General features: G+C 42.1%; 1 pseudogene; it reads right to left on the bottom strand.

Moving 5' to 3' along the window:
* Positions 1-835: 835 nt before the first annotated feature.
* Positions 836-2,596, bottom strand: LOC147423634 (G-type lectin S-receptor-like serine/threonine-protein kinase SD2-5 pseudogene; annotated as a pseudogene).
* Between the last annotated feature and the right edge of the window lie 8,078 nt (positions 2,597-10,674).

Genomic DNA, 10,674 nt, shown 5'->3' with positions numbered 1-10,674 from the left:
CATATTGACTATTCTGGATTAAACAAAGTAGCATTCATGATATTGACTATTTAAGGGTTAATCACAATAGCATTGACTGGTAAATCTCATAACCTTAGTGCTAATGATACTACATATTGACTATTAAGGATTAAACAAAGTAGCATTCATGATTAGATTAACATAAGTTCACATATTACAAGAATGCAAATGAAAGAGACTTGATACTTGAACTAGATCACAAAGAGTACAAGAGAGCTTTTTCTCATAGACATAGATAGTCAAAGTACATGCAAAAGGCATTCTTAGAAAGAGGGGTTGACTCTAAAATGTAGGGCACTTTTGTGGAATAGGCTTGTCATAGAAAAGGTCCTCAATATTGACATAAAAAGCTAGCAAGAATGTTCACCTAATTTTTGTAAAAATTAAAGATTCTCTGTCTAAGTTGAGAGCTTTAAAAAGAGGAGGAGAAAACCTAAAAATTAAGATGTATTTTTAAAAAAACTCATTTTTACACTTCCACATAGGGGATGGAGCTCTAATTGTCATTGAGAGGAAGAGGATGCTCCTCCTCCTCTATCAATTGTAGCACCTCTAGAAGACTAGGAGGATGCATGTACTCTAGTCTTTCACTAGAGGTAGTGGGTGATCGGAGGAGTGACTCTATAGCGCGCGCGCGAGAGAGAGAGAGAGAGAGAGAGAGAGAGAGAGAGAGAGAGAGATCTCATTATCGCCCTCGAAGGTCAACTATGGCCTATGGGACCAAAAGAAACATATCACGTGGGGTGTGTGAAACTGATAAGCGACTTTCGACGCTCAAACATGTGAACATGAGCGTTGCAATTAATACTTAATGGACAATCAAAAGGAAAAACTTGTTTCTGCATTTGTACACATTGAGGGATTTGATACTTGAGGATGTACAGCCTGAATTTCACAAATGAACTAATTTCTGATCCCCAGATTTATTTTATCACCATCATGGGGAACCAATGAGACTGAAAAAGGGTAAATAGACCATCCCAAACACATTAAGAATACACTAAAGCCCTGCAATTCACCTTACCAGCATTTCAGAATTTGCTTCTCTCATCATCTTGGGAGAGTGAGACTTTCATCATCAATGATGGTGATCGAGGTATGAGGGTCGTTCCTGAGACGCCTTCCTGCAAGAAAGTTGCGCGACAAAGGTGGCTCTGTCACCTTCATTTTGCCCTCAAGCATTTGCACTACACTACTCATGCTTGGCCTCTTACTTGCATCTTCTTGAATGCACCAAAGAGCGACTCGAATTGTTGTGAGTGCTTCCGTCAGGAAAGTAAGCGCATCCACTTTTCCCTGCAGTAAGGGGTCGATCACATCCACAGCCCTATTTTCTTTGAGCTTTCTAAATGCCATTGCAGGCAGAAACCAGTCTTCAATGTCATCTTGCATTTGATCGACCGAGCGGCGGCCACTTACTAGCTCAAGAACTAGCATACCATATCCATATACATCAGTTTTCACACCAATACCTCCTTCTGAGAACCATTCCGGGGCTAGGTACCCCGGTGTACCCCGCACTGTTGTCACAAGCCTACTCTGTGCTCTATCCATGCTGCGGGAAAGCCCAAAATCCGACACTTTTGCATGGAACCGCTCATCGAGCAATATGTTTTGCGGCTTCACGTCTAAGTGTAGGATTGCTTCTTCACACTCCTCATGTAAGTATGCAAGACCACGTGCTGTCTCAACCGCAATGCGGTACCGGATGTCCCAGTTCAAAACAAGAAAACCAGAAGGGGATGCGAGGTCATGGGATAGAGAGGATACCTGCATTTCCTCATGAAAAATCCACCGTTCGAGTGACCCTCGTGGCATGTACTCATAGACGAGCAGTCTTTCTGCGCCCTCTACACAGAAACCCTTCATGCAAACCAAGTTCGCATGTCTCACTCTGGAAATGATGTCAACCTCTGCACAAAACTCCTTCTGGCCATGTCCCCCCTTTTCCAGTCGTTTTACCGCAATCTCTGAACCATCCGCAAGAGAACCAAAGTACACAGAGCCGAATCCACCACGCCCAAGCTTTCTCGAGAATCCACTAGTGGCAGATTCAAGGTCCTTAAATGAAAATCGTGTTGGCAAGCCTGAAAGAGATGCCAGGAACTCTGCATCCACTTCTGAATCCTTGGAAGAATCAATGGCGACCTTCACATCCTCTTTAACTTTGCGTCTGTAAGCTTTCCCGAGGCAAAATAAGAGGAAGGAAACCAAGCAACTGGTGATAATTACACCTGCGAGATGGACCTTGCGAGCTCGGCCATGGGTGGTTGCGAGCCAGCCAGAGAAGAAGGAGAGGAGGGTGATGTCTAGAGACAAAGAGAGGATGACGAACAGAATACAATTTTGGCTTGAGCAATCTATCTTTCTACAGGCGCTCATCGTCAAGCACAAGCATAGCAGAAGATCTCGTGTGTGTGTCTGTGAGAGAGAGAACGAGAGAGAGAGAGTGAGAGAGACAGAGAAAGACAGAGCAGAGAAGAAGCAGAGACGTAGGAAACAGACCTCAAAGATCTAGCCGACGAGGAGTAGAACTCAAGGTGTACAAGCTCCTACGAGCAACAAAATTCAACGCGAGGAGAACGAGCTCCTACACTTGTCACCGTCAGAATGGAGTCGACATTACTTTATTGTTAAAGTTTCCTAGCAATATCCTAAGAAGTTGTCAACGAGTGCTAGCTCGGGTGATAGAGCAGACGTCTCTTGCACTATATGCCATTTCATGGTGACAAATCATTTTGATGGCATTGAGGGTGCGCAAGTCGGGCATGGGGAGCAATATGATCTCGATCGATCATGTGTGGGGGCTTGGCGGCACGGGGCTTGGGGTTGCCCGTTGCTAGACGTAAACTCAGGCAGGGCGGGGTAGCACAGAGTGTTGACATGGTAGGGCGTTGGAGGGTGATGAGACATGCCACGGTGGAACAAGTGGGGAATGACTAGGCCAGCCATGTCCGACGGGCATCGTTTGGAGAGGTGGATGGAATGGTGACCACGACTTCATGCATGCCTAGAGGCTCAATGCTCAAGTACACATTCAATGCTTTGCCTCTCTCTCTCTCTCTCTCTCTCTCTCTCTCTCTAGGGCTGCACTCGTGCTTGGGATTGCATGTAGAGGAGGATTGTTGGCAGCCAGTCCCTAGGAGGTGCATGGCATCACCAAAGTTTGAGTGCCAAGGCTAATGGCGGGTGGTAAAACTATAGGGAAAGTGAAGGGTGCCGCCATGTGGGGTGCCTACTCCACTCTCGCGGCTAAGGTTGCAAAAGGAGGAACCCGCACAAGTAGGAGCAAGGCTCAATTATAGGTCACGGGGGAGAGGGGGAGGGGATTTGGCATGTTCATGTGATCACATGTGTCCCATCGGGCCTCTATAGGCTGCTTGAGCAGCCCGTCGAGCAGCGCATCTGATAGGCCAAATGTTGTGCTCGACGGGCCCTCTGGGTACTATATAAGAGGGCCCTAGGGGCCCCCTCCATCTCACAATTTCCAATCCATCTTTACTTACAAGCTCTCCAAGCTAGATAAAAATTAATGGTATAATCCTTACCTTAATTTTATGTATTTTATGGTGTGATTAATTTGGTATAAATATTTGTTTTAATGTTTTTAAAGTGTTTTTTTTTTTAAAGAGTGTGCGATCTCGCCTTTCACATCGGCATTGGTCCTATTGCTGGACTGGAAGTATCATCGTGCAATGCTAGACCAACAGTCACTCTTGAGATATAAGTAGTCAATCATTTACTTCGGCATCAGTTCTACTTTGCACCGGTAATGTCATCATGCAAATTGGTGAATCTATTTTATTTTACAACGTGTTGTGCCCACTATTTTCACTTTGGCATCGGTTCTACTTTGGATCGAAAGCGTCGTTGTTGAACATGGTGGCTACATTTGACTTATGGATAGTTCTTTTAGTCTTGTTGTCGGGATCAGTTCTATTGTTGAACTGGGAGTATCGTTGTACAAGCTAATAAGCCGCTTTCTATGTCTTGTGTGTGACATATGTATACGTGCTTTTCGACTAGTTTAGTTTTACTCTCGGCATCAGCTCTACTATTGGGTTGGAGTTGTCGTTAGTTCATTGAATGATGCCCTGCTTTTTAAGCTAGTCAGTGATGTTCTTGGCATCAACTCTACTATTGGGCTGGAGCCTGGAGTCGTTAGTCTCATTGAATGATGCCCTTATTTTTGGGCTAATTCAGTGTTTCTCTCGACCTCAGCTCTATTATTGGATTGGAGTTATCGTTAGCTTCATTGAATGATGCCTTGCTCTTTAGGCTAGTTCAATGGTTGTTGGAGTTGTCGTTAGGTTCATTGAATGATGCTTTTACTTGTTTTCAAATTTCAAGTTATGTTGTCCTTAAAAATCTTAATGAAGAACGTTATCATTGTAGCATAGATGGATTTTGTGGAAATGAAGGAGTTAAAAAACAAAGATCAAGACTCTCATGGTCACATATATTTGTGCCCTAGCCACGGATGAGATCACCTCCACATTGGAGAGTGAGACATGCATAGAGCGTTTCTTTGAAAGCATAGTTGAAGCAGATCGGTCACATTTCATAGCTTACGATGCAAAGGCTATTGGTAGGCTTATAGAAAGTGTTGTGGGAAATATGACACAATGTTTAAAAGACTTGGGCATTGGTGCACCAGCAGATGTGGATCTAGCAAAGCTACAACATTGGACTTACATATAGCGTGCAAAGAAATCAAAATCTAAAAGAGCACGCAACATTAATGTGCAAGATGTCCACAGTCACGAAGCTAGGACCATCTTTTATTCTGCAGCCTCCTCTCAAGATGTGGTAGTGTCAAGGTCCGATGTGCGAGTTAGGTTGAACCACGAGCATTTATTGTGCACCCGCTTCATGTCCCAATGCGCCATTGGTGTTTACCTCATACTTGAGGCCATCAAGCATGGTAAAAATCTCTGCAAAGGAAGATACAGAGTTGTGTCAGAGTGCACTATTGAAGGCGTCACTTGGTTGCCACCTGAAGTGCAATATATAGTGAAGGACTTAAAAGGAGATGAAGCGGAGAGGCACCATTCTTTTGCTCTAAAGGCGAGTGTGCAGTTGTTTCATAGGGGTATCATAAGATGCATAGCACAAACACACAAAGATCCATGGTCCCTCATCTTTCCTCGCTTTAATGGAATAAATTTGGGCGACACGTTGGAGTGCGTCCCACCACCAAAAGGCAGATTTTCCAACATACTAGCGGCTCAAAAGGAAGCTCCTAGATGCCCTCCCACAGAGTAAGAGTTGGAGATGTGCAAGCATATGCTTGAGTGGGTGTCTTCTTTTATGGATGCCCTAGTGAAGACCATGGAACATACACATAGCAAGGGAATTATACACTGTGACCTACATCCACCATGGAACATCATGGACTGATTCCACAAAGGAGGGTGTACCTTGTTTCGATGTCTTGATTGGGGATTGGCACTGCAAATGGGCATTGAGAAGCAATAAACCAACATCATAGATGAGACGAAGCATGCTCTATGCCCATGAAGGGCCTGTGAGCTTTGTAATTCAAAATTGGCATACCCATACACTAAAGCCACTGACACAGATGTAGAGGATTTTTGCATCAAGCAACTATGTGAATGGTGCAAAGATTTTTCAAAGCATTATAATGTTTCTTGGCAAAAGCGGAAGCAAGTAGATGTTTGCATCATCATCAATATAATGCACAAAAACTATTTGAAGCAACCGCTGAGGCAAAGAAAGACTTTGCAGAATATGAGTAAGAATTTTGATATATTAGAGCTCAACCCAGAGGTGTGTCTGGCCGCTAAGTGAGATGATGCCTAGATTCTAGTTTATAATGTCGACTCTTGTTATTTTGTAAAGATGTATACCCTATGAGAATTGTATTGTAGACATTGGGCTTGTATGTTTTGCAGTTAAATGATCACATTAGGAGACACCCGACTTTTGTAAATGGAATTTTTTGTAATGTGATGGATTCTACTTCTTTCTCTCTCTCACTTGTCCACTCTCTCTCAGTACTTATGGACCATGGTGCAAAGTGATTCAATACAATATGTGCTATGGTGCAGATATGATTTTAATCGATTTGTAGACCCGGACCTATAAATGAAAATTTTTGTATAATGATGGATTGTATTTCTATCTCTCTCTCAGTCGTCAACTTTCTCTCAGTACTCATAGACCATGTGGTGTGGTGCACATATGATTTAAATTGGTATCGTGCAGTCATGAATTGATTCATGTAATGTTTTCAAATTTATAAATGATCATCAAATTTAATTGTGTATATCAAACATGGTGGTCCTAATATGAGTGTCAATTGTTTTTCATGTGATACTTAATTACCACGCAATGGGTTCGTGTGTGGTGAACATAATTTTCTGTTGTTAAAAGTTAAGTGTCATGAATGTCATTCAATTAAGACATTGCACGAACGTGAAAAATCTAGAAAGACATATGATCACCTATGCTTACTTGCAGATGCGACAATTTCAAACGATCAAGCGAGGCTTGCTACGTGGACCTCTAAATGTGCACCGGCTAACGGCAAGCATTGGAAGGATATCAATAGAGACGTCATCACAAAGATGTTTAAGGAAGCATGGCCGATTGTGTCTGAATTCTCCATCCACAAGGGGAGATTGAAGTTGGACAAATGCATTGTGCCAGATATTTGCATGCACGCAGAGTCCATATACCTTGCTTGCACAAGCAGGACCTTGAACCATATGGATTGTCCCCTGTGGTTTGCAAAGATGTTATACATGCAATATGTTCTCTATTAGCCAGTGGACTTTAGCAGCAGGGCACCCAACAAAGCCCTAGTGGATATCCGTAGTGAGAAGGTTATAGTATCACAAGAAGAGAGGAGATATGCATTGGACAGTTCCACTGTGCAGACCCACAATTTTTGAAGGAATTGAAAATGTAGTTATGTATCTCCACACAGATGACGCGGGCAGACACAAGTGAGACTAGAGAGTTGTAGAGAGACATTACGATTCTTAGTTGCGAGCTTCGTGAAAAGGAGGAGTGGTGCCAATAGTACATGATCATGAGCATGATTAAGCATCCCAACAAATTGTGGCCACCTCTAGTTGCATAGAAAATGTTGTGGGACCTTGCCAGTTTGCGACAACTTCTTCCACAATTGGAATGGTGAATATAGAATAGCTTACGCCCATATGTATCATTTGCCATGTCTCATGCAGAACATGGTGAACAAGAAGGAGTTCCATATATACAACACACCCATTGACGAGCTTTTTAAAATTACAAATAAACATGACTTGTCACTTGGCTTTATAAATGTACGTAAACTCTAATGGTGATAGACTTTAAAGCAATAGTTTCCATGGGCCACAGTTTACAAATAAAGAGTTAACATGGCTTGTCACTTGTCCTTGTAAATGGACTTAAATTGTTTCTTCACCCCACCATAATGTTAGCGTACAATGCTATCTATGTTTACATCACTGCTTCGTAGTATTCTTCTTTGTCACATAGAACGACAAACATCCACCTTAAGATTCAAATCCAATTCAAGCAAATTACATCCACCTAGCTCACAAAATTATAATTCTTTGGATGTCACCTCTTCCCCTAGCTCTTGGTCATCTTCATTGTTATCCACAGTCCATTGTATTCTGTCTTTTTCATACTCTTCTGATTGAATCTTGTTGAGGAGCCTATGATTGGAATACAATTATATCAATTTTTTGGCAGGATTGCTTAGAAAGTGATTATGAATAGGCAAGTGCACATGGCTATAAGTACTTGAATTTCACGCGGAGCTAGAGTTGGCAACACACTGTGCAAGCACTCTAACAACCAGTTTTTGTAATGAAGGTGTTGAAGCACTATTCATGAGCCACCACCTCCATGTTGGTTGTTTTGATGCAAGGTTTTAAATAAACTCAAAACTAAAAAGGCCATCTATTAACCTAGATTTTGTCACATCAGAGACGGCTTGAGCTTGATCATCTGTATTGGTGTTGAAATTATTGACCACGTCATAAAAGTCTTCAATCACCTTTTCATCCAATTTATCATAGTCCATGTTCCATTACTTTGGATCAAGCAAGAAAGCAACATTGTGCAATGGATTGTGTGCATTGATGCATCGAGCATGCATATCCTTATATAAGATATCCCTTTTAGCTTTACTAAATGGTGTTTTTAAAGGCTTAATCAAACAATTTATAGGCTCTGAAAGAGAGTTCAAACTCTCTTGAACATTGTAACATCCCATGTACACCTTCTCTATGTTGGGTAACCTAAGGTCAAACTATCACAAGGATATCATCAAAGGCCTCATTACCAAGTATGTATCACCAACTTCAGACCAAAAGTGTCTATCATCAATAAGGACTTTCCAAGACCTCACCTTTGTTTTTACTCTTTCTAGTTGCTCAGCTTCCCACTCATAGAAAGAAGCACGCAAAAAATCTCTAAAACATCTTTTTTTCTTCCAGCAGACTTTCCACATTGTAGAATTTTGTGCAAAAACTTGCTCAATTGCTTTAGCATTGTGATCATTTGTTTTGGATACATGTCTAGAACACATTGTTCCTTCAAAATGAATCTCACCACATTCCTTCATTTGTCTATAATGCTTTTGAACCAATCCGAGTCATCTCATTTATACCAATCTTGCAACAGAAGATTCAAGTTGTGTGCATTGCAACCAAACGTGTGCAGGCTACGGAAGTGCTCCTCCAAGAGTCAACCAGATGCTCTACAATTTTTTGCATTGTCCATGATCATCTGTACTACATTGGGGGCACCTATTTCTTGAATCATCTCTAATATGCTATAACCTATGTAGCTCCCTGACTTAATCTCACATGAATTGTCCACTGTTTTAATGAAGCACTCCCCTCAAGGACTAAATAGCATCACATTAATCAATGGCCTACACTAAACATTTGACCATCTGTCTCACTGACTATAGTGCATCTTGTTTGATTAATTGATTTTAGGATCAACCTATCAACTTTCTTTTGGGTGACTACAAAGCATTTATCCAGTAATTTTGTGCGCACAGTAGTTGATCAAAAGCTCTACTTGAGACTTACTTGTAATGGAATTGGCCTATTTAGTTTGAGAGTAGCGGAAATTAATGAGAGTACTTTTGAAAAATGACTTTGTGAGCATAGCGGGTGAACATAATTGAATATAGCAACATAATCATAGCAATTAGTTAATTTGGCATGAACAATACTTTTGCAAGAGAGAGAATTTAGAGAACATGACAACAGTTGAGGACCGGATTTATGTGGAGCCGGTCCCCTCTCCAATAGGCATTTGTATTATGATTTCTCCCATTAAGAGAGACTTGTTACAATACAATCTTTGTGTTCCTTGTGATCTAGGTGATGCAATGAAGATGAAAAGCTTCATGCATCACAAACATAACATAAACTTGAAGAAAGATTTAACTATCCCAAGCCTCAGTCCTAAGACCTCAAACACCTTTGAAGGTGGAGAGAGCTAGCAGGGAATGAGGGTAGGGAAGAGGAAGAAGAAACATTTCGTAGGAGAAAGAATTAGTTCCTCACTTATCATAACTCTTGTTGCTAGCATACATGATAGCATAGTAATGAAGAAGAAGGAGATGGCAAGCTTAAGCATTGAAGCATGGCTCTTGGTTGGATTTGCACTCCATATCCAACTCTCAACCTCTACTTGCTTGGAGAAGGAGAGGGAGCTCTTGCACTTTGCATAGCACACAATGAGAGTGTTTGTGAGTGTGTGTGGGTGAGTATACCCCCTAAGCAACCCCCTAGCTTGATTGGGTCGACCCCCCCTTGTAGCTCATATATGAAGCTCATTGGACCCCTCTAGGCCTAGCCAATCACAAGCAGGAGGCATTACAAGCAGCAAGGGTAGCCTTGAGACAAGTGTCCCCCTTTCCCCTTTGAGAGAGAGGGCTAGATAAATGCTAAATCAATTAATGAAATATCCTAAATTATTATTGGACCCCTTGGGTGGCCAACCAATAGGCTTCAGGCAAACCATGAGGGCAACATGAGGAGGAACTTCACAAGTGTCCCTCTTGCTTTCTTTGTACCATGCATGCCTTGTGTGAGTGTGTGGGTGTTCTCTCTCATCCCCCCTCATGTAGGGCTCACCCCCTCCTTGTAGGGATTGAATATTTGACTTTTTGACACCTCAAGCCCCTCATACATAGGCCCAGTTCCCACCACAAGCTTGGCCGTTAAGCACTTTAAGCTTGGGTTAGGTTCTCACCTTAAGTGCAACCCTAGCATCTCAAGCATGTCAAGCACTTCAAGCATCTCAATAATTAAGCACCTCAAGCATCTCAAGCACCTCAATCATCAAGCACCTCAAGCACCTTAGTCATCAAGCATGACAAGCAGGACAAGCACCTCGAGCTGGGTCAGGTTTTCGCGCCTCAAGGTCAGCCCTAGCTTACCTAAGGTCAAAGGACTTTTACACACATTATTGGAGGTCTTCAATGAATCTAACCCTAAGGTCTTATGCTCCATTGGTTAGCCTTGCTCTTTGATAGACCATCTCTCATTTGGGCCCCTTTACCATTTGCCCTATGTTGAGATAGATCTATAAGCACATGTCTATATCTTAACCCTTGTTCCCGTTTATTCTCCCACATTAAGTGATCAGTTT

Source organism: Adiantum capillus-veneris, chromosome 26 (genome assembly GCF_014529385.1).
Source record: "Adiantum capillus-veneris isolate H3 chromosome 26, ASM1452938v2, whole genome shotgun sequence".
NCBI lineage: Eukaryota > Viridiplantae > Streptophyta > Polypodiopsida > Polypodiales > Pteridaceae > Adiantum > Adiantum capillus-veneris.
The sequence above is the reverse complement of the archived record's forward strand: the minus strand, read 5'-3'. Positions and strand labels throughout refer to the sequence as shown.